Source organism: Ptiloglossa arizonensis, chromosome 6 (assembly GCF_051014685.1).
Source record: "Ptiloglossa arizonensis isolate GNS036 chromosome 6, iyPtiAriz1_principal, whole genome shotgun sequence".
NCBI lineage: Eukaryota > Metazoa > Arthropoda > Insecta > Hymenoptera > Colletidae > Ptiloglossa > Ptiloglossa arizonensis.
In genome coordinates, this window is record NC_135053.1 from 5,270,600 (window position 1) to 5,296,265 (window position 25,666).

At 41.2% G+C, this 25,666-nt stretch overlaps 1 long non-coding RNA gene across 3 annotated transcripts in view; it reads right to left on the minus strand.

Moving 5' to 3' along the window:
• Positions 1-7,493: 7,493 nt before the first annotated feature.
• The window catches only part of LOC143148172 (uncharacterized), a 91,107-nt gene continuing 72,934 nt past the window's right edge, over positions 7,494-25,666 (minus strand). For 2 of the 3 annotated variants that reach the window (XR_012992428.1, XR_012992429.1), the window contains exon 2: positions 20,548-21,178. This is a non-coding gene — a long non-coding RNA (uncharacterized LOC143148172). Of the gene's footprint in view, positions 9,920-10,018; positions 10,066-20,547; positions 21,179-25,666 lie in introns of those variants that run through there. The other variant, XR_012992430.1, reaches the window with a different exon arrangement.

Consider the following 25,666-nt stretch of genomic DNA (forward strand, 5'->3'; position numbering starts at 1 on the left):
TAAAGTTCTTCTCGGCGGACGAGAAGCTCGCGTGTCACGTCGCGCTCGCGGAACATCACCGCGGAGGGAAGTCGACCGGTACATACATACCCGTCGAGAGGAACCCGAGAACCCGAGAACCCGGCCACGAGCGGCAGTCCACGGGACGAAAGAGGCTAAAGAGGAGATACTGGTAATTAGGAGGTAATTAATTGCATAATTAATGGCCCGTTGCACGCAACGCGACACTCGAGGATCGCGCACGATGCGTCCCCGGGTATCGAGTGTCGATTCCACCGGCGCGCCGTCCCGAGTACTCGAAGCGGAGACGTCGTCAAATTGCCCGCGTGTTGGTGAACTAACCAATACGAGAACTAACGAGAAAAATAAAGAAAAAAAAAGAAACGCGAAAGATACAGATTCATTGGTGACCGTGGCTTCGCCTCTCTGATTTCCGCGCGGACGGAACACGCTGCTGCGCGATGTTCAAGAGTACTGTGTTCAGAGCCGGATAGATACTCCTAAACTGGCCGATAACGCGCCTCGAAAGTCTTAATTGTTTTCGATCGTTGGAATGCGGGGCTATCGTGGGAATCTTTCCCTAGGAAACGTTTTAAGATGATTTTGTCCAACTGGAATCAACGGAACTGTAATTTCATCCGAGCTGGAAATGGGACGAGTTTCGATCAGAATTTAGTAGGATCGAGTTCCATTCCTCCGTGACGACCGTGTGTAGCATCGTTCGATGATTCGCCAAGATTATTCCGATACGAGAATATACCTACGCAGGTAATTACACGGAAGTAAAAATTTACACTAACGGTTACCAAACCCGCTTTTCTTTTGGACCACATGTTTCTCCGTGTCTCTGGATATATCGATCGAGCGCTTCTAAAAGTCAGAAGTTGAAACGATGATTCCAAGACCCGATCGAACGTTGACTCGAGTAAAATGGCCTCGCGTGAAGTGAATACGAGCAGTTTAAAATTAAAGAAAATTACACGAAAACAAACATTGACACTAATGGTTACCAAATCCGCTTTTCTTTTGGACCACATGTTTCTCCGTGTCTCAGGATTTATCGATCGAGCGCTTCTAAAAGTCAGAAGTTGAAACGATGATTCCAAGACCAGATCGAACGTTGACTCGAGTAAAATGGCCTCGCGTGAAGTGAATACGAGCAGTTTAAAATTAAAGAAAATTACACGAAAACAAACATTGACACTAATGGTTACCAAACCCGCTTTTCTTTTGGACCACATGTTTCTCCGTGTCTCAGGATTTATCGATCGAGCGCTTCTAAAAGTCAGAAGTTGAAACGATGATTCCAAGACCAGATCGAACGTTGACTCGAGTAAAATGGCCTCGCGTGAAGTGAACACGAGCAGTTTAAAATTAAAGAAAATTACACGAAAACAAACATTGACACTAATGGTTACCAAACCCGCTTTTCTTTTGGACCACATGTTTCTCCGTGTCTCAGGATTTATCGATCGAGCGGTCCTAGAAGTCGGATGTCAAAACGATGACTCCAAGATCAGAGCGAACGTCGAAAGCCTAAATGATTCAGATGCGGATAAGTTAATTTTAAAACGTTCTTCCGCTCGATCGTACTACGCTCGAAGTCTTTGGATCAAAACTGTGCCGAATATATGGAACTCCTGTTTTTAACTTTACAATACACAGAGAGCACTGAGAAAATAAGTACAGAAGCATCCAGTCAATTTTTTTACAATAGCTTCGGAAAAAGGTGCGATAATTTCATTTCTATCGATTCGTACATTCTTTGTAACAATTGAAACGATTATTTGTAAAATTATTCAAATTCGCCGTTGTCCGAAGCAAGCTCGAACTCTGTTCAAACTTTTTTAACAAGAATTTCAATCTTCGATGAATTATCAGTCCGCGAAACACGAGTATAAGGAATTGTTAGAAAAATATAAAAGAATGTAAACGTTTTCAAATTAATTCTGTTTTAAGTTCTTGTTTTTGTACGAACAAAGATTTATGTTATTATTGTATACATTTTGCAGTTCTCCATTGACATTTTAGAGTCCATCGATTTGCTTACAGGCCCGAAATCTTGGTCAAAAACGTTTGAATGATAATTGACACTAGATTGAAAAAGAGCAAATTAATTTACAAGTATCGTTAATTGTCTATTTTGATAGTCGTCCACGAATATTATAAACAAAGACACGATTAATAATCGAATAATTTTAAAAAGAAGTTTGAAACAAGTCAAATTGACTCCTTTGGTAGTTCCATTGTTGAATATTCATTCCAGAAAGTTACTTCGTCGTTAATTGCATACAAACGAAACACAAAAGTACACATTTTGAAGATGTTCGAACATTTGTGTAAACTCGTTCGAAGATGCGTGGCGATGATTGAAGAACAATTTCAGAAAAAATAAATATTTCGAACACAGACCAACGACGTACAATGTTGATATCGATGTCGATCACTTATAGGATTTCCTGAATCGGAACGTAAATATTGTTCATCGATTCGCTGATCCTTAATGTTCGACAGCCACGATAAACTTCTAACAAATACGAAAAGTCGTACGAACGGTATAAAGATACATATCCAAGAAAGATCGAAACGGAGTTAATACAGCATCCCGAATTAAGCACACCGGAAATAAGGATCGATCCACGGACTAGCTTGTTTCTTCGTGCATGGTGAGTGTTAGCCCGTGATCTCGTATTCTCGTATATTTCTCCGGCACGCATCTCGGTTACCGTGTCGGGTAATGATCCTTTTCGTTGTTAATTTCCATCAACGAGGACGATGACATCGAATCCGAGCCCGGCGCTCAACTATTTCACCACCGAAGATCGTGCGCCGGGTGAAAATCTGTCTCGATAACACGAGTGGAATAAGAGATCGGGTAATGGTGGCGATAGCAGCTATCGACGACAGCCTCGGTCCTGGGTATCGATCGGGTAGAAGATTTACGCGCGTACCTTCCCTGGATCGTCGGTTGATCGATAGATCGTAACGGCGTTCTTACGTCCTCCGGTTGGCGTACCTGCCAACGTGCGTGGGCTTGGACTACTCCACTGTGTTCCTCCGCTCCGCGTACATAAGTTCACCGCGTCGCATAAACGCATGCGTCTCTTTTCTCGACTTATGTTTTATCGTGCGTCGATTTAACCGGCTGTTAGATATCAGAATCCATACAAGCGTTTTATACGAGGAGCGATTCCTCGACTCGCGATCGCGTGCACGTCTGCTCGCGGATAACTTCGACAAACGAGCTTACGATCGCTACGAATTCGTATTTAGTATCGGCGAGAGAGAGATATCGTGCGATCGAAGTTGTACATTTCGAGGATTTCGTGCAACTTGAACGGTTCTGCGATCTTTCAAACGAAAGGTGATTAATTGTACAATTGATCGTTCGTTCGTAGCGTAAACTGTGAAACGGAGGATAAAAGAATAGTCGCTCGAGAACGAAAGATTGAACATTTATTTGGAGCACACCGACGTTCAAACGATGCGCGAGTAGAGATTCGAAGGTGAGTGATTTGGATGATTGTAGATCGAGGATGACATTGAATGTTGTTGCTTAGGATCGAAATATTCCCAAGTCAATTTTAATTACCGAAGTCGAGGACGATACCCTGGGACGATGACCCTGGGAACCAACGAGCGATCCAGGTTGTAGATCTCGAGGATCGTGTCCAATCGGAACAGTTGCACGATGATGCGAACATTGTTGCTCCAGAACGAAAGATTCGATGTTAATTTTATTACACCGGAGTTGAGAACACCGCACGAATAGGGCTCGAAAGCTAAAAAGTGAACAGAGTGGACAGTTGGATGCGACGAAGCATCAATGTCGCGAATGCGAACAAACGTTTACCAGCGTAAATTCGCTTTTAACCCTCGGACGACGGACGCATCTGGGTCATTTCTGACCCGTGCTAAAATTACGCATAAACAAATTTTAAAATGTAATTTTTCCTTGCACTTTACGAATAGATTTATTACAGAGAAAATATATAAGTTCATTGTGAAAAATATATAAATTAGTATAAAAAATAGGTTTCTTATAGAAGAAAAGTATATTTAGAAAATGAATAATATTTATGAATTTTCTGCACAATTTCTACGCAACATTGCATTTTCGCGAACGCAATGATTATTACGAATGTGTCGTTGACACTCTCTACACGTAGAAATATATTTGTTACCGTTTTTATACAAATGTAACATCTTCCACGTTTACGCAACTGTTGGTTGATAATTCCAAACCAACGGAAAAACTGTTGAAATAAAAAATAACTTCGCCTGGTCTGTTGAATGTCCGAAAGACGACTAACGTAAGATCTCGAGTGACCCACGTTCGTCCTGCGAGGGTTAGAACCGATCTGTGAACATTGAAACGTTGTATTCGGAATAATAAAATTTCTAAATTATCCTACCAGATTGTCCTACCAGAAATAAATTACCAGAACACTGAATAACATTCAGAAAGAATCCACGCACGCGTGCGCACACTTCGTAATTGACGAACATTTTTCTGTTGATTGTTCTGTCATCGGGGATAAATTTTTACGCAAAACTTATCAGAGTCGGAACAAAATGAACCGGTCGACGAAGGCAACCGAGGGTCTATCCCCGTCGTTTTACCCTACTCCATTTTTTGTTTCTTTGCGCAAAGCTACGGGCACGCGCCGTCTATCTCAAAGAGGGACGTAAGCTGGCGTTACAGCGGGGATCGTGCCTCGTGCGGTTCACAGTGGGGGAAGTGGCTTTGAGCGGCCGGTTGAGTTTCGTCCTACTATAGTAACCGCCAGTTGCTATGCAGGGAGGGAAAAATCGGCCAATCGAGTCGCAGCCCTGTGATTCGAGCCTGGATCGTTCGTACGCCCAGTGGCTGCTTTGCAAACCGAGCTGTCGAATCTTTCCACGAATCCTCCCTGATAGAAAGACCGAACGTACGATCGAACAGTTTTACTCGGTGAGAGTCGAATGAAATACAAACACGCGCAAGTAATGTTAATTTCTGTGTGTTCCGTCTTAAATCCTCGGTACGTGAACGCATTTCTAAAACACTTCAAATAGAATTAGCTCTGCACCAGGATACAAGTACTGCAGATTCGACAGTCGCGAAACTTTGTTCGTTTTCTTTCCAATATATCGTGCCCTTCACCTCGAGCTGCTCACTCGCATTTTTCTTTTCCTGACCCTTCTTTAGATACACTTTGCATCGCTCCTACGACACCTTTCCACAGTTCATATATTTTCTGAAACATTCGATCACGTACCGACCGTTTCCAAGTTCCTCTACAAATTAGAAACTGATAAACGAGAGTTTATCTCATAAATTAAGATGCAAAATCTAGAGAGATTTTCATTGACGCTTCCTCGACAACCACCTACCTTCACAAACATTCATGGATCAACCTTAACAAACTTTCAGAGACCTGAACCATTTTCTCGACAGTCATATACCTTCACCTTTTCGAAGGTTTATCGCGAAAAACACTTTCGCGAGTTTTACTTAAATTACGTTTGCGTCAAGTTTCGATAACCAGTGTAAATTGCGTGCAATTTCTCATTCGTCGAATAATTGAACGGGCGACTCGTGTCAATTGTTACGTTGCACAAGATACATTTGGTCCTTCGAACCGAATTTGACACGAGACACTTTGTAAATTGTCTCGAATTCTGCTTTCGTCGAGAGTAAATTCGTTTTCAGATTTTACAACCGTTATCGGTTAACCGAAACTATCGCAAAAGAAACGTGAACGAAGGATCGATCGAACAGCGTGCCTATATCGTAGAATCTGGATAATCTGGAACGCGAACAACTGGAATCACGAGCATAGAGAATCGAATGGTTCCAGTCGGTAAGTGCATACACTTTTTCCTACTTATCCTTGCACCAAGAGCGATGCATCATCCAAGATTTGTACTAGGTACTGTCCAATCGGCGGCATTAGTATCCTCTTCGTTCTGTGGTTCTGCCTTCTTCCGTCATAAATGGACGTTGTGTTGCATTATCATAAATTTCTTCTTAACGAGGAGCTGTATCATGGGTTGAACGCATAGCGAAGCAACAGCGATCTCGGAACCTTCTCCGGTGAAACATCGATTCGTTCGATCGCTAAAATATTGCCATTTCTAGATGCAAAAGTTTCCGTAACTGTTTCGTAGTACGCTCTCCGATGTTGTTTCCAGCATAACGATCTATCCAATGACGTTATCATCGTCCGAGCGAACCGATTCTCGAAGAAACGTTCCGAGAATACATTCGGTTCTTCGACGTTGATGAAAAATTAAATATAAGCGATTTTAAAGAGAACGTTGACGCGATTATGCTTTCAGAATTCTTGTACAGAGCGGGAGCACACGCGCACCCTGCAACAAATTACATAATTCGTTCCTGGTTTGGAACGTCGAAGAAAAGAGTTTACAAAGATAAATTAACCTTTCGTTCGGGTTTCGCTGATGAACTCGTTAGCAACCCTGAGCCGACAAATATATTCGTCTCTGGAGATCCTCCTATAAGATCGTTAGCAGTTGCTAAAGATTCGATGGAAATTCTCCAAAGCCGGAGATCGTTGAATCTTGGATGAAATTTGTTCTTTTGGAGCCGGTAAAACGCGAACGAAACGTCAATTTATATTTGCGAATCATTTTGTTGGAAGTTTCGAACACAGAACGAAGCGTATAATGCATCGAGAGCATATCTATGTTCGTAGAGTTCTATGTATGAATTCCGACGATAAGAGTGCTCCTTAACATTAGAACTACCGACAGTGAAAGTATTACTATTTGTATCTACTATGGATAAAAGTCGGTAAGAAGTCCGATGATTCAATTTTTATGGCTTCGTAGATTCTTTGTAAGAATTGGAACGATTATTGGAAAAAGTTTCTTAAATTCGCTGTTGTCCGAAACAAGCTAGAACTCTGTTGAAACGTTTTTAACCAAAATTTTAATCTTTGATGAATTATTAGTGGTGAAACACGAGTATAAGGAATTATCAGAGGAATATAAAAGAATGTAAACGTTTTCAAATTAATTCTGTTTTAAATTCTTATTTTTGTACGAACAAAGATTTATGTTATTATTATATTCATTTTGTAGTTTCTCCATTGATATCTTAGAGTCCATCGATTTGTCTACTGGGCCAAAATTGGTCTTGGTCGAAAACGTTTGAACGATATTCAAGCTCGTTCGAAACTATGAATTTGAATAATTACACTGGATGGAAAAAGAGTAAATTAATTTACAAATACCGTTAGTGGTCTATTTTGATCACCGTCCACGAATATTATAGACAAAGACACCGTTAAAATCGGAGTAATTTTAAAAAGAAGTTGGAAACAAGTCGAATTGACCCTTTTGGTGGTTCTAGTGATAAAACCTTTTATTTGTTCATTGAAAAGAGCGTCTGCTCTCCAATGCTGCTGCATTCTCATCGAATCGTTTCGTATTTCTTATCGTTCGGACGAAAACTCGATTTTTGTCTCGTACCTCGTTCCTTTTGCTCGATTATCGTATACCGTACCCAATTGTCCCGTTGTACACCTTTGCGCGAATACACGCGCAACAAAGTCGTCGAGTGAATTAAAAATAATGAAATACTGGGTATTCGTGCGATTCGTTGGAGAACATCGTCTCCGGGAAGTCCGATTCGCCGAGGAAGCGGGTTCCGAGACGAAAACCGCGTATCATCGCTCATTTGGTCGATCACGAAGGAATCGTTCGACGTCGCGTTACAGAATCGTTTCACCAGAGGGTTATTAATTATCGTGGCCTCGGCGGGCGAAGTCGGTGGCCGGATAATTATGAAAAAACGAGGAACGAAGGAACGGTGCTCGATTTTCGGTACAACAGCCGCTTAAATAATTTCAGCCGGGCATGTTGATACTAGATCCCGACGCGGCGCTCGTAGAGCAGCAGCTAATGATGATCGATGATCTTCTCACTAGGACATAACCGTGCCCGAGCTAGACAAGATGCGAACGAGCTCGTGAGCTCGCCGGAACATGGCACTCCGCTCGGAAGAAATGCTTTATTGAATTGTCGAAGACAAGCCTCGATGCCAGACATCTGCTCGCTCGAACGGACAGAAGACGTATGTCGTCAGCGCGGTAAAACCATCGATCGGATATTTCTTCGAGTTCCTTCTTTTGTTACCGCGCTGATCAGCCCGAGATGTATTTAAATGAAGGAGATCGAAGTCGTTTAGCGGTGCACGTTGCGTCGGGTTGTTACCGTCCCCCTGTTATTTTTTTTTTTTTTTCTTCGTGTCCGTGGAGTTTCTTCGGGCCTCGTTGACGGTGTTTTAATAGGCCAGGAATTCTTGGGAGGATCGATCTTTTATCTAATGGAAAAAGGAGAGGAATGCCGTCGTAAAGTTTTCGCTCAGAATCCGAGGATTTCTTCGTCGCTGTGTTTTCGTTAAAGACGCAGTCATAACTTCGGAGAAGACGAGACTTTTTGTCGGGTTCGCCGAGGCCTGTCGGTACGCTCGAACGTTTTCTCTTTTCTAAAGACGACTGGTCTTATAACGATGAAATCGACGATCGATTGCCTCGTAGATTAACGAGGTAATCAACCGGTAATTTCTATAATAAATCTGAAAGGGATCGGTGTGTACTAATTAAATGCGAAGTGAACTTTCATCGAGGAGATTAGAAGCGTCGAAGGGTACAGCGAACGGCAACCGAGGCTACGATTATTCTTATCGAAGTGGGATTATTTTTCCTTTTAATTCGTTCCGTTTGAATAACTTGTACGAAGTAACGAAATATACGCACCGTTAAACGGAAAACTCTTTACGAAGACGAAAAGAGTCGTTGAGAAAATTGCCTCGTTACCGGTGGTACAAGTTTAAAACGTTTATAAATTTATTTCGTACACGTTACGTCTCGAGTCTAGACGTTTGGATCGTCTCGAGCGAGTTGTGGATCGTTAGAAAAATTTCAAACGCGAAATAGCTATTAGTGGAAAAAGGCAGTGAAACCTTTTCCTTCCGTCGTCACGGAATAAAGGAAAATCGAAATTTCTCGAGAGTTTGGAGCAATTGGTGCGTTGGATTCCGATATTCCACGATCGTTCGTATCGGTAAATTTATCGTCGTCCGTGGGAAGCTATCAACGGGCCGATTTGGGGGAAGATGCGATATTTGTTCCCCGATGTTCGAAATCCAGGTCTCTCGGCAATCTTCCACGTTTATTTAAATTACGTCGAAGACAACCGATTCCTCGTTGTCTCGCTGGCCATTCGCGGCACGCGGTGAGTTTACTCTCGTCGAAGCTGCATTGCTCGTAGCGAACCGAATAAACAACATTCGCGCTGATTACACAGTTTATCCTTATTACTCGCGCGCTGCATTTAACGCTCCGTTGGCCGGATACGACGAGCTTCCACGACGCTGATATTCCGAGATGATCTCCGATAGTTCTACCGGTTCTCTGTAATAAATTGCAACAGTTCCATGCTATTTGCGCCACGGTGATTGGCGTGTACTTCTGTGCATCAATATCGAGGGCAGGATGCTGTAAGGGAGCGGCTATTAATTCTCGCACGGTAATACGACCGGCTAATTTTTGAACAGTCGATCGAACACTCTTATAGTCCCCCGATTAAAATCACCCGAGGATTTCGAACGAGCGTCTGTGTCAATCGGAAGATTGCCGACTTCCGTCGAAAAGAAACGAAAGAGCATCGAGCACCCTTCGGCGTCGGTCGAGACCTCTTCGAACGCGCCATTGCTCCGCTGCACCATCTCGACAACCATCTCGAGGTTATTTTTCGATCTCCTTCTATACGAGCTTGGGCGCGCTTCGGGTAGCCAATGCCTCGGAACATTTTACTATAATTATTATCGAGGCTCGTTCGAGTCCTTTTTGCTCGCAGGGGGCCCTAGTTGTACTCGTGTATCTCGTAAGGCCCTCCATCTCCGCTCCTTGGATTCGCCAAAAAAGACAGGGACAAATTGCGGAAAAAGTTTCGTAATAGCTCCATCAATTTTCACCGACGACAACGTTTAAGGACACCGACTCACCTCGATTATGCCCTCCGATTCGCGTTCCCCGAGCCAATTTCTCGTATCTGAAACAAAAATTAAACGAACGTCAACGACTCTGCCGATTGTCGCAAGGATAACGCGATGCTCGCGGACGACGCGTGTCCGCGATCTATAATTACCCCTCGAACGGCGAGTCTCGAGTATATTCTGAACCGAACGCCTGAATTTCATTAGTTTTCATTCTGATATGTGGCTTTCGAACGAAGTTTTACGTTATTACACAGCATTGATTATAAACAGCACAGAAACCGACCAACGATCACGGCTATTATTCCGTGGTCGTAGACATTACGTGGATCAAAATGGACCCCGATCCTGTTCGACGAGGGTTCGAGTAGACGAAGAACAACTACGACGCCTTTTCGATTCTTAGGAGTCGAATTATACGTTTTATGCATTCGTTGTCGACTCTGGTGGTCGCGAACTTAAAAATTGCTCGAATAATAATTGTAGTTTCTCCTTTTAAAGAAACTAGAAAGTATTTTAATCGAGCGTTTTGTCCGCGCGTTTATAAATCCGCGTAGTCGAGGTACAAATTTTTATACGACGAGAACGTTAATTATTATACAAAAGATTATAGATAAGAGTATAAGCTGTGCTCACAGTTGCTCCACGATAGTATTGCGTTGGTCGAAAGTAATCATTTAAAACGATTTTTTATGTATAACCTTATCCGAGTTGGGGATCTCGGAAATTCGATAATTCGAAATCTATGACGTAATACTACTTTTGGCGATAAAATTACACAAATATGTAGAAAACGTTAAATTTGATCGAAATAAATACAGTTATCTATCTATTTAAAATAAATACTCTACCTTTTAGCTTTCGCTCGAGTATGCTTTACAAACTTAAAATCAAATCCTTCGAATTCAAACTTTGAATACATCGAATTGCTCGGAATCGTTAATATTGTTAAGTTCGGATTATAATATCTGGTTCATTATAATATGCAGGGATCTCGCGTATCTAGTAGTATAGTTATTGTATATATAAGAATATAAAGTTCGAACAAATGCGTATACAGTGATATGTCTTGATGTGAACGACAACAGTGTCGTGTGGTCTTCCTGACTCTGGACTTGGAACTCGACTAAAAAAAAAAGCCAAAAGGAAAAACGGCCAAACCCTTGACGTTCGATAAGAAATGAAGCTATTAGGTTCGTCGTTTTATTTTTCTAAAGATGGTACTACTGTTTGATGAACATGTACGAAGTTTCGTGTAGATTTGTCGATTCATTCGTTTATTTACAGTTGTTCAAAGTTGAAGTGTCATAGTATTTTTTTACAATGGAAAAAACGACAAAACTTATCGAACAACCTAGTATATGTTCAGTTTATCACAGTTTCCACTCCAGTGGGTGTTAAGTTTCGAAGATATCGCCAGAAGGTTCTTATGGGACAGACTGTAGGCTCAACGAGTCTAGATCGTGGTTACGACCAATCGACACGTAGCTTCTTCGAATATTCATGTTTCTTGCAAGCTGAATCGGTTTTTTCGCTATCGTTCAATTCCACGGATCTTAGGATCGAAGCAGAATAAAATTGTCGAAACGAATACAAGGATGATGGCAAGTGTGTCACGTGTCGTTAGCCAATGGCTGACTTTAGTTTTAAGGACTGTCATTGTATCGGTGCCGAAGTATCGTCTGTTGCACGGTTAAAGGTTTGCCTATTTTCCTTTAGATTTTTCAGTTGCAAGCCGAAAGTCAGAAAGAACGCACGATACTATCGTTGCGCATACTAACAATAACTTGTATTACTATACATTTCTTTATATATTTTTCACTTTATATTCATGTATTTACAATTCTTTATACTACTGGATGCGCGAGATCCCTGTATATTATAATAAACTGTACATTATAATCTGAATTTGCACCAAACATAATTAAAATTCCAATGGTCGAATCGATTGCATTTACCAGCGCCGAGTTACAATTCTTGCAAAAACCGCGGTTGTCGTTTGAAAATCACACTTCACGTTTCACGACAAAATTTATCGAACAACCTAATGTATCCTTCCTTCGTTCCTCGAAGATAAAAAATTCCACAATTCTGAACCGACACCATTTGAATCGAGAAATCGGGTTCGTCGTGAGAATAATTCCAACGACGAATGTTTGGATTTGAAATTTCGATTCGTTAAGAATTGTACAAATGATCAAAATATACGAATTGTCGACGTAGAACGAAAGCGTTTTTAATTTTCGATTCGTTAAGAATGATACAAATGATCGAAATATACGAATTATCGACGTAGAACGAAAGCGTTTCTATTACAGCCGATGTAACGAATGCAAGAATTTGTCTCGAGCTTGCCGTTATTCAAATTTCGATGCATCCACGAGTATTCTGAGCGCCACGTTGAACGAGACCAGGTCTCCTTCCCGATACATACAAAGTAGAACCATTGTCGTTGAGATCACCGATATCGGTACCGAGTTTCCCCCCTCGCGGCCGCAACCTTCTCGAAATATCACCTCGTAGAATCCTCGAGGCCGATCGTACACTCTCGAGGCGACTTCTTCGAAACGTTGGAGAAATCCTCGCGGTTCGATCTGAAAATCGTTTTCTGCCCGGTTGTACGCAGCTGCGGGATCACGCACCGGCCACGCCGTTAGAAGCGGCGGCCAGTGTGGGAGCATAAACTCATAGCAATCATACGCGTACGCCTACACGGGCTTCGGGCTGACCGCTAGAGCGGCCGATGTCCATAATGCCTTCTTCTCCCCTTCGTTCAGCCGCGGTTCTACAGACCGGGCACATACGCTCTTTTCTTTCCTCCGCCTTCCTTGCTTGTATTTTATTATGCTCACGAGAGCGCCTATGTATCGGCAATTTTAATCGGCCGGGCTCACGGTATTACAATCAAGGGCCAGATCGGAGTTGGCCCGCCACGGTAGATGTAGAAATAAATTTAACGATATTCCCCTTATTAACTTCCGTGACCGTGGTTGCGCGTGTCGCGTAATAATTAAGGATTGGATAAAAAAAAATGTCGATCTCCAACGGGAGATCGAACTCTTTATTATTTTCTTCTGTATTACACTTCAATTGCGGTACCTTTGGTCACAGATTCGTGCGGATCTGATCACGGGTCAAGACTGATCTGTCTCCTATGTGTCGGGTTTTTATATCTGTTCTTGTCCCGAGTGTCCTGCGTTACGTAAGGAGTGCGTCATTATGCGAACGGAAAGAGTCTCGTGAGTTGTTACGGGAACGTATGCAAAAGGAATTTCGGTTATCACCGGTCAGTCGTATGCAGTGTCATGTGTTGTTACGGGAGCGGAAAGAGTCTCGTGCGTTGTTATGGGAACGTGTGCGAAAAGGAATGTTATCGGTTTTTGGTATTATTACACGCGCATTTACGCGCAGCCCCGGGGCAACGTAGATTCGTGGACTTTGATTCGACGTTTGCGCAAATGATAAATTTAGGTCCTTTTCGACCTTCTTCGGCTCCTTTATCATTGGCCGAGGAAATACGTTCGGTTAGGTTTACGTCAGCGGTGCGCAACCCTTTTTCGCTAATCGATCGAACGACGTGAAACAACGTCGTATAAATATCGTTTTACTCGTGGAATGTTCGCGAAGAGCAACAAAATTGTAATTAATGCTCGCAAGGCTGTTACGATAATTTCTCGAATCGTCTATCAAATCTACGGTGTCTTTCTTTTGCACGAGCTAGCGAATTAAATAATTAAACGAACTCGTGAATTTGTCGGCATCGGAGCAACACGGAAACAATATATTTCACTTTTTCAACGTTTCGGAGTAACGATCCTGCTTCGGGGGAACGAGCCATTACGATCGATTAAAAGTGTCATAAACGATTCTTGTATCACCGAAGAAGATTTAAACGGTCGTGTCGAACGAGAAACGATATTACGTCATACTTTTATTGCAACTTTTTAACGAAGAATTCATGGACTTATATTCGTACAATTGCGTTTTGTTTTTAACCGCCAATCGTGTTGTTTGGTTGTTTAATAAACTCGTCGAACACCTTGTATATATTCGAAGGTTTACATTTGAAGTATATAAGTATTTATAAAGTCGAACATTTGAACAATAATTTGGAAATAATTTTTAACAAGGTTCCTGGTTTTGGTTTCATTGGTGTGTATAATTAAAAAACCTTTCTCGCGAATGCAAGCGCTGTAATTCACGAAAAACTGCATTGTTCGAAATATTTGTCTCGGAGTTGGGTGTCGTAGTTTGTAAAATGGAAGGATATTTGGTTAAAATTTCTACATCCTCATTTTTCATACAGACTTTTGAAGTTGTATCCAGGTTTGCAAGGTATTCCAAAAACAGAGGCCCAGACTCGTCGCGATTATAAGAAACGTTGCGTAAACTTGAATCCGTAAATGCTTGATTTGAATCTTACCGGGCGGGTCAAACGCGTAAATTCAACGTAAACATTTATCAGCAGGCATCGAGTAACAATAAGAGTCGTTCCTCTTTGGCTTTCACCGTTTACGCTCAACGGTGTAAATTGGTCTTATTTTGCGATAGAAGAATCGCCATTACGTTACCAGAGGCTCCACTTTGAACGAAGATCTGATCATCGGTGATACGTGTATTATTAACGATGAGTACCTGCGTAAATTATATTTAAATAAACGTACCAATTTATTCGTAATATAAGTCGTTTCGCGAAGAATTTATGGTATTATCTCGTAATGTATAAATGGTCATAAATCGAGAGTCGTTAAATAAAGTTAGATTCGTTAAAGTACAGCGAACTTGAAACGAAAAATTCGTAGACTCGAACGGAGGAGAAGTTCGTAGAACGAGTAATGTATTTCTATTCGATTAGACTACTTCGAAGGAATAACGTCGGTATAGATTTATTCGTGGATTGCCCAAGAAACGAACCACGGTTCGCGTTTAATCGAGAGACCCGCTCGAAGATCGAGTTACGTTTCTAATTGCTTCGATTCGAATTTAAAGAAACGGATTTAAATTCGAATTGGAAGAAATTTCAAGGAACCCGGGAATATCTACGAATAGAACGTATCTCTTATTCCCGATCGCATCGATACTCGAGGTCGTTGCTCCCCGCGATAACTCGAATCGAGAATTTCAAATCGATTTTTCGTTGGAAACTCGTCTTTTATTCGCGATTTATTCGCTCGTTCCGCTTAACGAATATTATACCGTCGGAATGCAACAATATGTTCGTCGGATTGATCGTGGCTACGGAAGGGGTTAACAAAGGTTAATCGAAAGCGTTTGCAACGTTGCAACACCGAATCAGCGTGTAAGAAACACGAGCTAAAAATCTATTTCAATTTTCCAGCGTGAATATCGAGCTGAATTCGTGTTCAGAATTTGTCTCGTATCTCGACACTATTTCGCGGACAGTTATTTATGGCCTAGTCGATCGGACCGAGAGGTTCGCTCCGGTTAAATCGAAACCGATCGGAAAATTCAAATTACGTCCATTCAAAGAAATAGATACGCGTACGGATAGAACGGCTACCCCGGAACGATTTCTGCATTTTCATAACGCGTTCCAGCCCGCTTTCTCGTTCCACGCTCGTAGATTATGAACGCCGACGATGGACGACGGTATGCCGATGATGAGCGATATTGCTCGTTCGAGCGAGAAATCGTTCGAGTTTCCAGCCCCGGTCTCGCTAGCGGCTTTACGATATCGGCGAGCCGAGCGATCAAACTTACGATACTCGGAAAGCCCGCACGGTGAACCGGGCTCGTGAAACAATCTTGCGCGTGCTATTTCACGGTGATTTCAATGCTTTTCAGGAACGATGTACGTCGCAGGACCGAGTAATTGGCTTTGATTTATTTTTCCAACGAGTTTCGCAGCGGTTTATTCAACGGACGTTCCCGATGTTTTCCAACGGAATAGTGTAATCGGAAACGAACCAAGGAAACTGAGACAATTATCGCACGAGTACGGTTACAACGTTCGCTTTTCATGTCCGATACGACACAAATCGATATTTTCTGTTCGAAGTTCTTGAAGCGATACCTTAGCACTGCGCGTTCTCACGCGTCTACTTAAATTTGCGCGAGTGAATCATTAAGATGGAGTGGACCTTTGAGGTTGTAGAAAGAAATTGAATCTTTAATGTTCGGTGTTTTTGCAGCGACTGTTCTAGTCTCGTGTCGGTATCGTCGAGGAAAGTTCTGTCGTGGCAGCGTTAGTCCGTCATTGGTTAATTTTGTCGCTGTCGGAGTGTCGAGGGCGGAAATTTTTAATTGAGTTCGCCAATAGGAAAATTAACAATTTTCCGGTGGTAGTATGCGACATTTAGAGTGTAAAGAGATCAAGCGTGACGCATTCGATCCGCGAATGGTTGATCTAGGACCTGGCCTGTCACGATCAGCTGTTCGCCAGATTTTTCGAAACGAGTGTTTTCGTCTTTATGAAAAGCAATAGTAGGCCCTCGATATTCTCACTGCAACATCTCAGTTGTTTTTCGTTTTTTCGTTACTCTGGAAATTCAACAACTCTCCACCTTGTCCCGCGAATTGTCCCAGCTTCGTACACTGCTTTCACAACGCATAAATTCTTACAGCAGCGACTTCGGTTCTTCAAAAGTGGATATATACTGGTTCGTTCGATAAGTTTTCTCGCTTTTCTATTTAACAAAAATACTGTGACACTTCAACTTTGAACAACTGTAAATATACGAACGAGTCGACATGAAATTTCACGCATGCTCGTCAAACAGTAGTACCATCATTGGAAAAATAAAACGACGAACCTAATAGTGACATTTCTTATCGAACGACACGACTTGTCGAGCAACTTATTACGTCACGGAATCCTGTGAACGGAATTCGAATTTATTTCTGTACAAACGATTAGATTTATCAATGGTTGAAAAGTATTATAGTATTCAAAATAGTCATAGTTACAGAACAATGAAACGCTGGGCGCAGTAAAGTATAAACGAAAGACAGGATAACATTGCAGGAGAACGGAACAAAAAATCGCCAAGATTGTTTATATTAATAAAGATTCAATCGAAGCTATCGAATTGTTCGTAAATAGTTCCTTGACGTTCTTCGTGTAACAGAGTACGATGCTTTGGAACAGATGGAGAAGCTTTCGGGAAGAAATAAGATAAAATTTCACAACAAGATGTTATTTAAAACCTTGTGTGCAAATAATGAATGAAATATAAGATGGCAACGTACCAAAGGAAAACGATCGAGGCGCGATAATCACCGTCGGTAGATCAAATCACCCGAACGAGATTTCGAAGCAAGCACGTTGTAAAAAATTTGCTCGAGCAGCGATGCAAATTGTATAATTTAATTTTTCAAGATTCACGATCGAAGTTTTTCATTTCTCTCGAAGGACATTTTTATCCGACATCGAAGTTTGCTAAAACTATATATACGTAAAAAATTTGATTCCGAGAAGTATTACAAATCAATTGTTTCACAGAGACGGTTATCGAGCAGAAAAACATTGACGATCGATTTTCTGCGAATCTCTGATTTCCTCGTACGAAATGAAACGGAAAGCGCGGTTTTACGGAGTGTACAAATTTGACATTTTTTAAGCGACTCCATCTCAGAACCAGTTTTTCGACCCGCGAGTTATCCACGCGCGATAACGATCCGTTGGTATCGTTTTTTTTTTTCCACGATCGAAAAGTTTCTCGTCCCTCCGTTGAAAACATTCCTACCTACGCTCGAATCGACGGACTATCCCGTACGCCTTGAACAATTTATTCCGTTCGCTTATCTTTTCGTCTCTCGACACATGCTCGGGTATCTTTATTCGAGTACGCGGAAAGGGAGACACGAATTAAATGAAATGCGAGCATAATTGAGACATCGGTTTCCGCGTAGTCCGTAAACTTTCGCGGTTCCATTGACCGATGCATTATGCATAATGCATTTGAATGGCCGTATTCGCGTTAGGGAAAGTTTCGACGTCCACGGTTACTTATTCGGAGCGTGTAAAGTAGTAAATTAGGCGCAACACTTGTTTCGAATTATCCGAGTTGTAACGCGCCTTCTGCAATAAGGACCGCCGAGTTGTTTCGAGTCGGCCGACAAATATCGTTCGCACGGTACACCAGTTTTAATTTCGAGCGGTAATTCAGTCAGAGGGGCAGCTCTCGCGTAAGGAGGAAAACCGAGTAGCGAATCGGATCGAGTCGTGTAAGTGTACGCGCGCGTAAATATCGATACGCTTGTAGGAACACGAAGTAATCGGGAAACGCGTCGAGCGTTCGAAACTTTGCGAGCCGCGTCTGTCTCGCGCGCAACGCGGCTTTATTATTCCGCGTTACGAACCGGATGTTGCGGTAACCGCGCTCCACCCACGATACGCGCGGAAAATACCGACGGAACCAGCTACTTCGAAATCATTCTTCGAACTTCTTTCGTCGCGACCGAGCGCGGAAACGTTTCCGCTTCGATTCCGGGCGTAGAGAGTCGCTCGACGAAAATTATTCGATCGAGCATCAGAATTGTTGAAACGAATGCAACGATGACGTTCAGGCGTGTTTGACGTCGTTAGCCAATGGTTGAGGTTAGTTTTAAGGGCTGTTATTGTATTGGTGTCAAAGAGTCGTTTGTCACATCGCAACAACAAGAGTTGTGATCAAAGGTTTTGTTCTATTCCGTAACGCTTGGTTTATTTCCGAATACAATTTGGAGTACAATGTTTAGAGTACAGTGTAGAGTACGATAGATGTTAGTTGACTAACGGTAGAGTGTCGGAGCGTAGAGTGTCGGTCGACGAAAATTATTCCATCAGGCATCAGAACTGTTGAAACGAATGCAACGATGACGTTCAGGCGTGTTAGACGTCGTTAGCCAATGGTTGAGGTTAGTTTTAAGGGCTGTTATTGTATTGGTGTCAAAGAGTCGTTTGTCACATCGCAACAACAAGAGTTGTGATCAAAGGTTTTGTTCTATTCCGTAACGCTTGGTTTATTTCCGAATACAATTTAGAGTACAATGTTTAGAGTACAGTGTAGAGTACGATAGATGTTAGTTGACTAACGGTAGAGTGTCGAAGCGTAGAGTGTTGGTCGACGAAAATTATTCCATCAGGCATCAGAACTGTTGAAACGAATGCAACGATGACGTTCAGGCGTGTTTGACGTCGTTAGCCAATGGTTGAGGTTAGTTTTAAGGGCTGTTATTGTATTGGTGTCAAAGAGTCGTTTGTCACATCGCAACAACAAGAGTTGTGATCAAAGGTTTTGTTCTATTCCGTAACGCTTGGTTTACTTCCGAATACAATTTAAAGTACAATGTTTAGAGTACAGTGTAGAGTACGATAGATGTTAGTTGACTAACGGTAGAGTGTCGGAGCGTAGAGAGTCGGTCGACGAAAATTATTCCATCAGGCATCAGAACTGTTGAAACGAATGCAACGATGACGTTCAGGCGTGTTTGACGTCGTTAGCCAATGGTTGAGGTTAGTTTTAAGGGCTGTTATTGTATTGGTGCCAAGAATTTAGAAATCGAAATCTGCATTTACTTTGTAAACGATGTTGGCGGTATACACGAGGGTGGGCAAAAATGATCGCGAAATTATCGCAAGTTTGGATATAGTTCGAAAAAACTGTGCATGGAAATATTTTGTAACATTTCGCCAAACACGAGTCCTGGGTTCCAGGTAAGTTTTCAATTACCCAATTGACACCCCCATAGATTTCTTAATTTCAACGACTTCTCCTTACTACTTACACGAAATTAAAAAGTTGGTTACGCTGTAATTTTTGAACCGATAGGACCATCCAACTTATCATTGTAATCGATCAAAGTGCGTAATTAAGGGACGGTGGGGTTTCGTAAAAAGTCTTCATTCGACTCCGATTCACTTCGACAAAATTCTAGTAACTGATCTCTAACACGCTTCACTTAATTTTCAATTAGTAACCTCGGTCGCGCTTCTCTCGTGTCCTAAGAGGTTGTTTTGTCGTTCGATAAAACTTATCGAACAGCATAGTATATTCTTACACGCATTCCTTACCTTTCATTCTAATCCTTGACCTTTCTCATTCCATGCATCTGGTCACATTGACCGAAAATTCTTTAGCCTGGACCCATCTCAATTACTCGTCTTTAAGACCTTAGTTTGGGCAGCCCGTCGCACAGTGGTTCTAAGGCGAGTGAAAGTCTAAGTTTTTCAATATTAAAAAACGAATTTCTTTAATGCAGTTTCATAGTAGGATAATCGACGTATGAAAACTAATAAAAATTTGTGAAAAATGTCTTACAGTTTGTAAGAAATGTAATATCAAAGTTGGAGTACAGGATAAATGCTACTTTTAACGTAAGATGTAATGTTAAGATTACAAGTAACTGTCAACATTTAATGAAAAAAGTTTGAATAATTTTATCATATACATCGAAATGAAATATGTAACGTACATTACATCAACAATTTTGTTACCGTTTCGGTGGAAAACAAATTTCACAAAAATGAATCTTTATTTCTTCATTTGTTTTTTCTTTTTTTATTATCTTCAAGAATTCAAATTACTCATTCATCCATAAATAAATTCGATATCTCCCGAGTACAAAGGTAAATGTAACAGTAAAATATGAAAATATGATAATTGTTTAAAATGTGCATTCAACAAACTGGGTCTACTGTTTCGTTTTCAGTCATTTTGATTTCAGATCCGTAATCAACAACCTCGAAAACATTTAGATACCAATTTTGCTATGAATTAGTGCTTCCATATTGATGTTCTATAATTTTTTCCGGATTTTGGCCGTTTAATCACTTTGCGCCGTTAAGTTCAAACACACTTTTTCCACACTTCGGAAATACTTCACTCGCTTGTCTATTCCAAACACTACACATTTTCTCCGGACCACACGCAAGACCATTCGTTCCCACGCATTAGCACATTCTCGTACACAATCAGAACTACTATCTCACTCGTCGCCTAACTGTGACGACCGATCCGAAGAACGCCTACACCATAGATATCGTTAAATTCTTGTTGGCTATACTCTTCCGATAAACCACGAATATTCCCTGCAAGTGTACCTCGACCTTTAGAGGACTCTTTCGCGCTAATTTGTAGCAGGAATAGCGTATTCGCATCGTCATGCGTTACGTTACTCTGTTCTGCGTGTTGGTTAACCCCTTCTTCGTAGGTTTTGCGAGCGTTTCTGAAACACGAAAAGCTGATTTCTATTATCGTTGTCACGTAGCCATATTGATTTCTATTCTCTTTCTTTCCCAAATTATTTAAAAGCCTTCGAAAGAAATATTTGTTTATACCATCGTTTGTAATATAGGAGAAATAATGGACTAATTGTATATAATCGACTATAATCGAATAATATAATAATAATCGACTATAATCGTATAATATAATAATAATCGAATAATATTAATAATCGACTATAATCGAATAATATAATAATAATCGACTAATAATTTGACATTTTGAAAACATCTACGGACGTTTTTCATTAAAATATGTTACTATACGTAGTACGTAGTATTAACCGAGTTTTTTAATTGCACGGTGGGGCGGATTTTTTTCATCTCGATAATCAGAATTTAATAAAATAAAAATGTTTATAAATTGGCCAAGGGTAGCTATCGTTGCATTTACAAATTTGTTAAAATATTGATTGGTCGGAAACGACAAGCTTTTAAGGAAGCAGTGTAAATTCTGTTCAAATAAGTCGACGGTTTTTAAATATTTTCTTAAAAATTATTCACGAGAATAAGTAAATTGTACGAAAAGTTGCTGATCGATTTCGAAAACTCTGCTACGAGATAAACTCGTTTAAACTTTAAACGTGTGTCAGTGCCCCGCACTTCGTGCAACGAAGAGAGGATCGAAACACACTCCACGAAGGGAGTAACATCTTCGTTGGTGTTTTGAATTTCGTAACAACGTTTCGGAACCTTGTTCCTTAACTCCTTCGCCTGCAATATCATACGAGACTCGTGGTAAAGTAATTTTATCACCGAGAACCGTGCAGTCTCGTCCGCAATCGTACGTTCGAATATATTTTCTTGAAACTATTAGAAAGAAACTCTCGTTACGATACCATCGAAAAGAAAATTGCGCGTTCACGAGGACAGCGAGAGGTTTCGCCGTTGATTATGACACGCCTTATCGAAACTTAAATCGTAGGCCAATAGGTTAACACCGCGTCTAGTGCATCGCGCTTCTCCCGCGAGTATTTCACGCGCGAGGAAGTCCCTGGTTGAACGCTAACGCGGAAACAATAAACGCGAGCTTGTTTATTAACATAAGCCAGCGGCGGGAAATTTTTCAACATCGATTCAGGAACGAACGATCCAGCTTTCGTTCTATACAGATAGATCTTTATCGCGCGGATTGGATTACCGCCTGTGAACTCGGCCCGCGTTCGAAAGAAAGTAAAGCGTTCGACGGCGAACAATTGGAGCAAAATGAATCCGGGGGATTAGACGGAAAAACGGGCGCGGAGAAACAAACGAAGCAGCAAACGCTCGTAAAGATACGGGGGAGAGGGAACGAGGGAGGATAAGAATAACAACGAGCGACTACATACATGCCAAGTCGATCGATCTACGAGGCCCTTTAACGAGAAGAAACGCGAGCCAACGGCCGGGGCACCATGCATATTGCACCGTACGCCTTAGTTGGACTTTATGGGAACACGGTGCTCGCCAACCGGAAGAAAATCCGCGGACCTCTACCGCGAATTTTTCATGCGTAGGTAAATCGAGAAGCGGAGATCACCGGGGCCGCGAACTCAACCGATCGAAACCGTAAATCCTAGGATGATCGATCGACGATACTCCAGTCGTGTCGAGACGTCGCACGATCCTGGAAATTCCCGATCTGTGTGGACAAAACTCTTTCGTTGTAAGTTCTGTAGGGGAAGTCGATTGGAAACATCGAAACGCAAAGATTCACTCTTAGACTGGGGCCCTAGTGTTGAAACGATACGCGTTACGATGCACGTCACAACGTCCGCTGTAGAAACACATTGTCGTACATTATGGTGCATACGCTACGAACGTGCGTCGCTTTCAACGTATGGTCCAACGTGTGTTCATTTTTCATCGACGTATTTATGCCAGAACGCACTTTGGGATACGCCGACCCGCGTTTTCCATTGTTTACAGGTAAATGTAGCAGGTCACACGAGCGTCGGTCGTTACCTACTTACCGTAACGTTGTAATCAGAATTTTCTCTGCCGATATCGCTGATTTTACGCAACAGTAACTCATTGAATAAACTCATTGACGTACGGAAGTGATTAAACCATTTTTCAGATTCTTCGTGCAGAGTAGTGCCCATGTCGATATTGTTCCCCATTCATGGGATGCATCCACAATTTTCTCTTTCGCGTGCCTTTCAAATATAAATACGTCATATACGAAAATATTACAATATCACGTGCATTCATATTTTCTACCCTTTCTTGGTCAACTGCGAAAAGTAGCAATGTTTGTGTGATTGGAAACGGTTATTGAAACGTTCGTGTGCCCTTAAACTTAATATTTGTGTACAGTGGATCAAAAAAGTATTTCTACATTGCATTATGCGGAAATCCCTCTAACCTACGAGTCTAAATTTAATGAAAATTTGTGTGCGTATAAAGAATACTGGGCCGCGTATGACAATTTTTTTGTCGACAAAAAATGTTCTCGAGAGGATACGATTGAGACCCGAAAATTCAACATTTCCTCGTTGTTTTAATATAATTCTTTTGGTTTTTTTTTCTCACAGTTGACTGACAGAGCATAGAAGGTGAAGATTTTTTGTAAGAAAATTTTTGTTGTATCTAGCACGATTACAAAGTTATAAACAAAATGAAAATCGTTGCAAGCTCTTCAAGCGACTGAAATCAGTTAGAGTGCTACTTTCTCTTCGATTTTTCAAATATAACTTTGCAATAGTGGGGAATAAAGTTCAGCCCTTAGTACTCTGCTATTCTGTTGTAAAAAAGTCCCAAAGAAAAGTTGCATTAAAAACATAAAAAAAACATTAAAATTCTTAAAAGAATTTCCCGTGGATAAAAAGATTTCTCTGTATACTCTAGATGCACACAAACTCTCATTGAAGTTAGTTTTACAGGTAAGAAGAATTTCCTTATGATACAGTGTGCAAATACTTTTTGGAGCCACTTGGATATGCTTCATTTTGTCGACTGCTCGCATCACATACCAAAGACCGATTGCTCTTTCCGGGCCAAGTCGTATCGTCCGGTTCTCCAAAACTGTTTACATTTCTCGATTCTTCTAAAACCTAAATTGTAGTGTCTTGACAATTCTACATATTTAGTGGAGACAATGTGTCGCCCCAATGTCTCCCAATCTAAACATCGTCACTCACACATGCATACAAACAGCTTAGCAAGGTCTCTTTATGTCTCAAGTAGTTACTTTCTTCAATTTTTGACACCAAGATCGAACGACGGGATTTTAATTATTTTTGGTGTAAATTCAGATCACAATATACAGTTTATTATGATACACAGAGATCTCGCGCATCCAGTAGAATAATGAATTGTAAATACAAGAATATAAAGTGAGAAATATATAAAGAAATGTATAGTAACACAACTTATTGTTAGTATGCACGACAATAGTGTCCTATTCCCTTCCTGGCTTTCGACTTGGAACTGAACCCTTTAACCGTGCAACAAAGGACCCTTGCAACAATACAATGGCAGTTCTTAAAACTAAAGTCAGCCATTGGCTAACGACGACTGACGAAAACCTCCCATGATCGTTGCATTTGTTCCAACAACGTGGAGTAATGAGATGAAAAGAAATGTAGAGTAATGCAATTTAGTATACACGTCGATAGTATCTTCCTGACTCTTGACTTGAAACTGAAAAACCTAAAGGAAAATAAGCAAATCTTTAACCGTGCAACAAACGACTCTTCGGCACCGATACAATGGCAGTCCTTAAAACTAAAGTCAGCCATTGGTTAACGACACGTGACACACTTGCCATCATCGTTATATTCGTTTCAACAATTTTATTCTGCTTCGATCCTAAGATCCGTGAAGTTGAACGATAGCGAAGAAACAGATTCAGCTTGCAATAAACACGAATATTTGAACAAGAAGCTGCGCTGCCACGATCCAGACCCTCGTCCATTTCGCCACGTGCTCGATTGCTCAAAAACAAATACTTATCGCTAAATCGTGTGACACGGAGCAAAAGGCAAGGCAAAGCCTTCGTTCGCTTTGTTGCATACACACACATATATATGCATGTAGATAGTTGCGCATACCCACAGATCTTAATCTTTCGGTGAAACATAGGCTCACCTAGACATAGGTATTACGAATTGTACCGATATATTCGATCGTTGTATATCAAATGGCCGATTTCACAAACGCAGGAAACTTCCTACGAGTGAATGATCAAAAAGTACCAGAAGATTGTTTGCGATCCATCGATGTAAAATTTGAAAATTGTCCAAACGTTTCGTCGATCGTATCATCGTAATTGTGAAATAAAGTCACGAGTTTAAGTCTACGAGTTTAAACTTGGTCGCGATCTAGCCGAAGCTGTTGGTAACATTAATACGATATTTGAGAAAGGTACTATAAGAGAAAGAACAATTTATCGTTCGATTGAAAAATTTAATTCTGGAAATACGAATCTCGAAAACAAACCCCAGTCA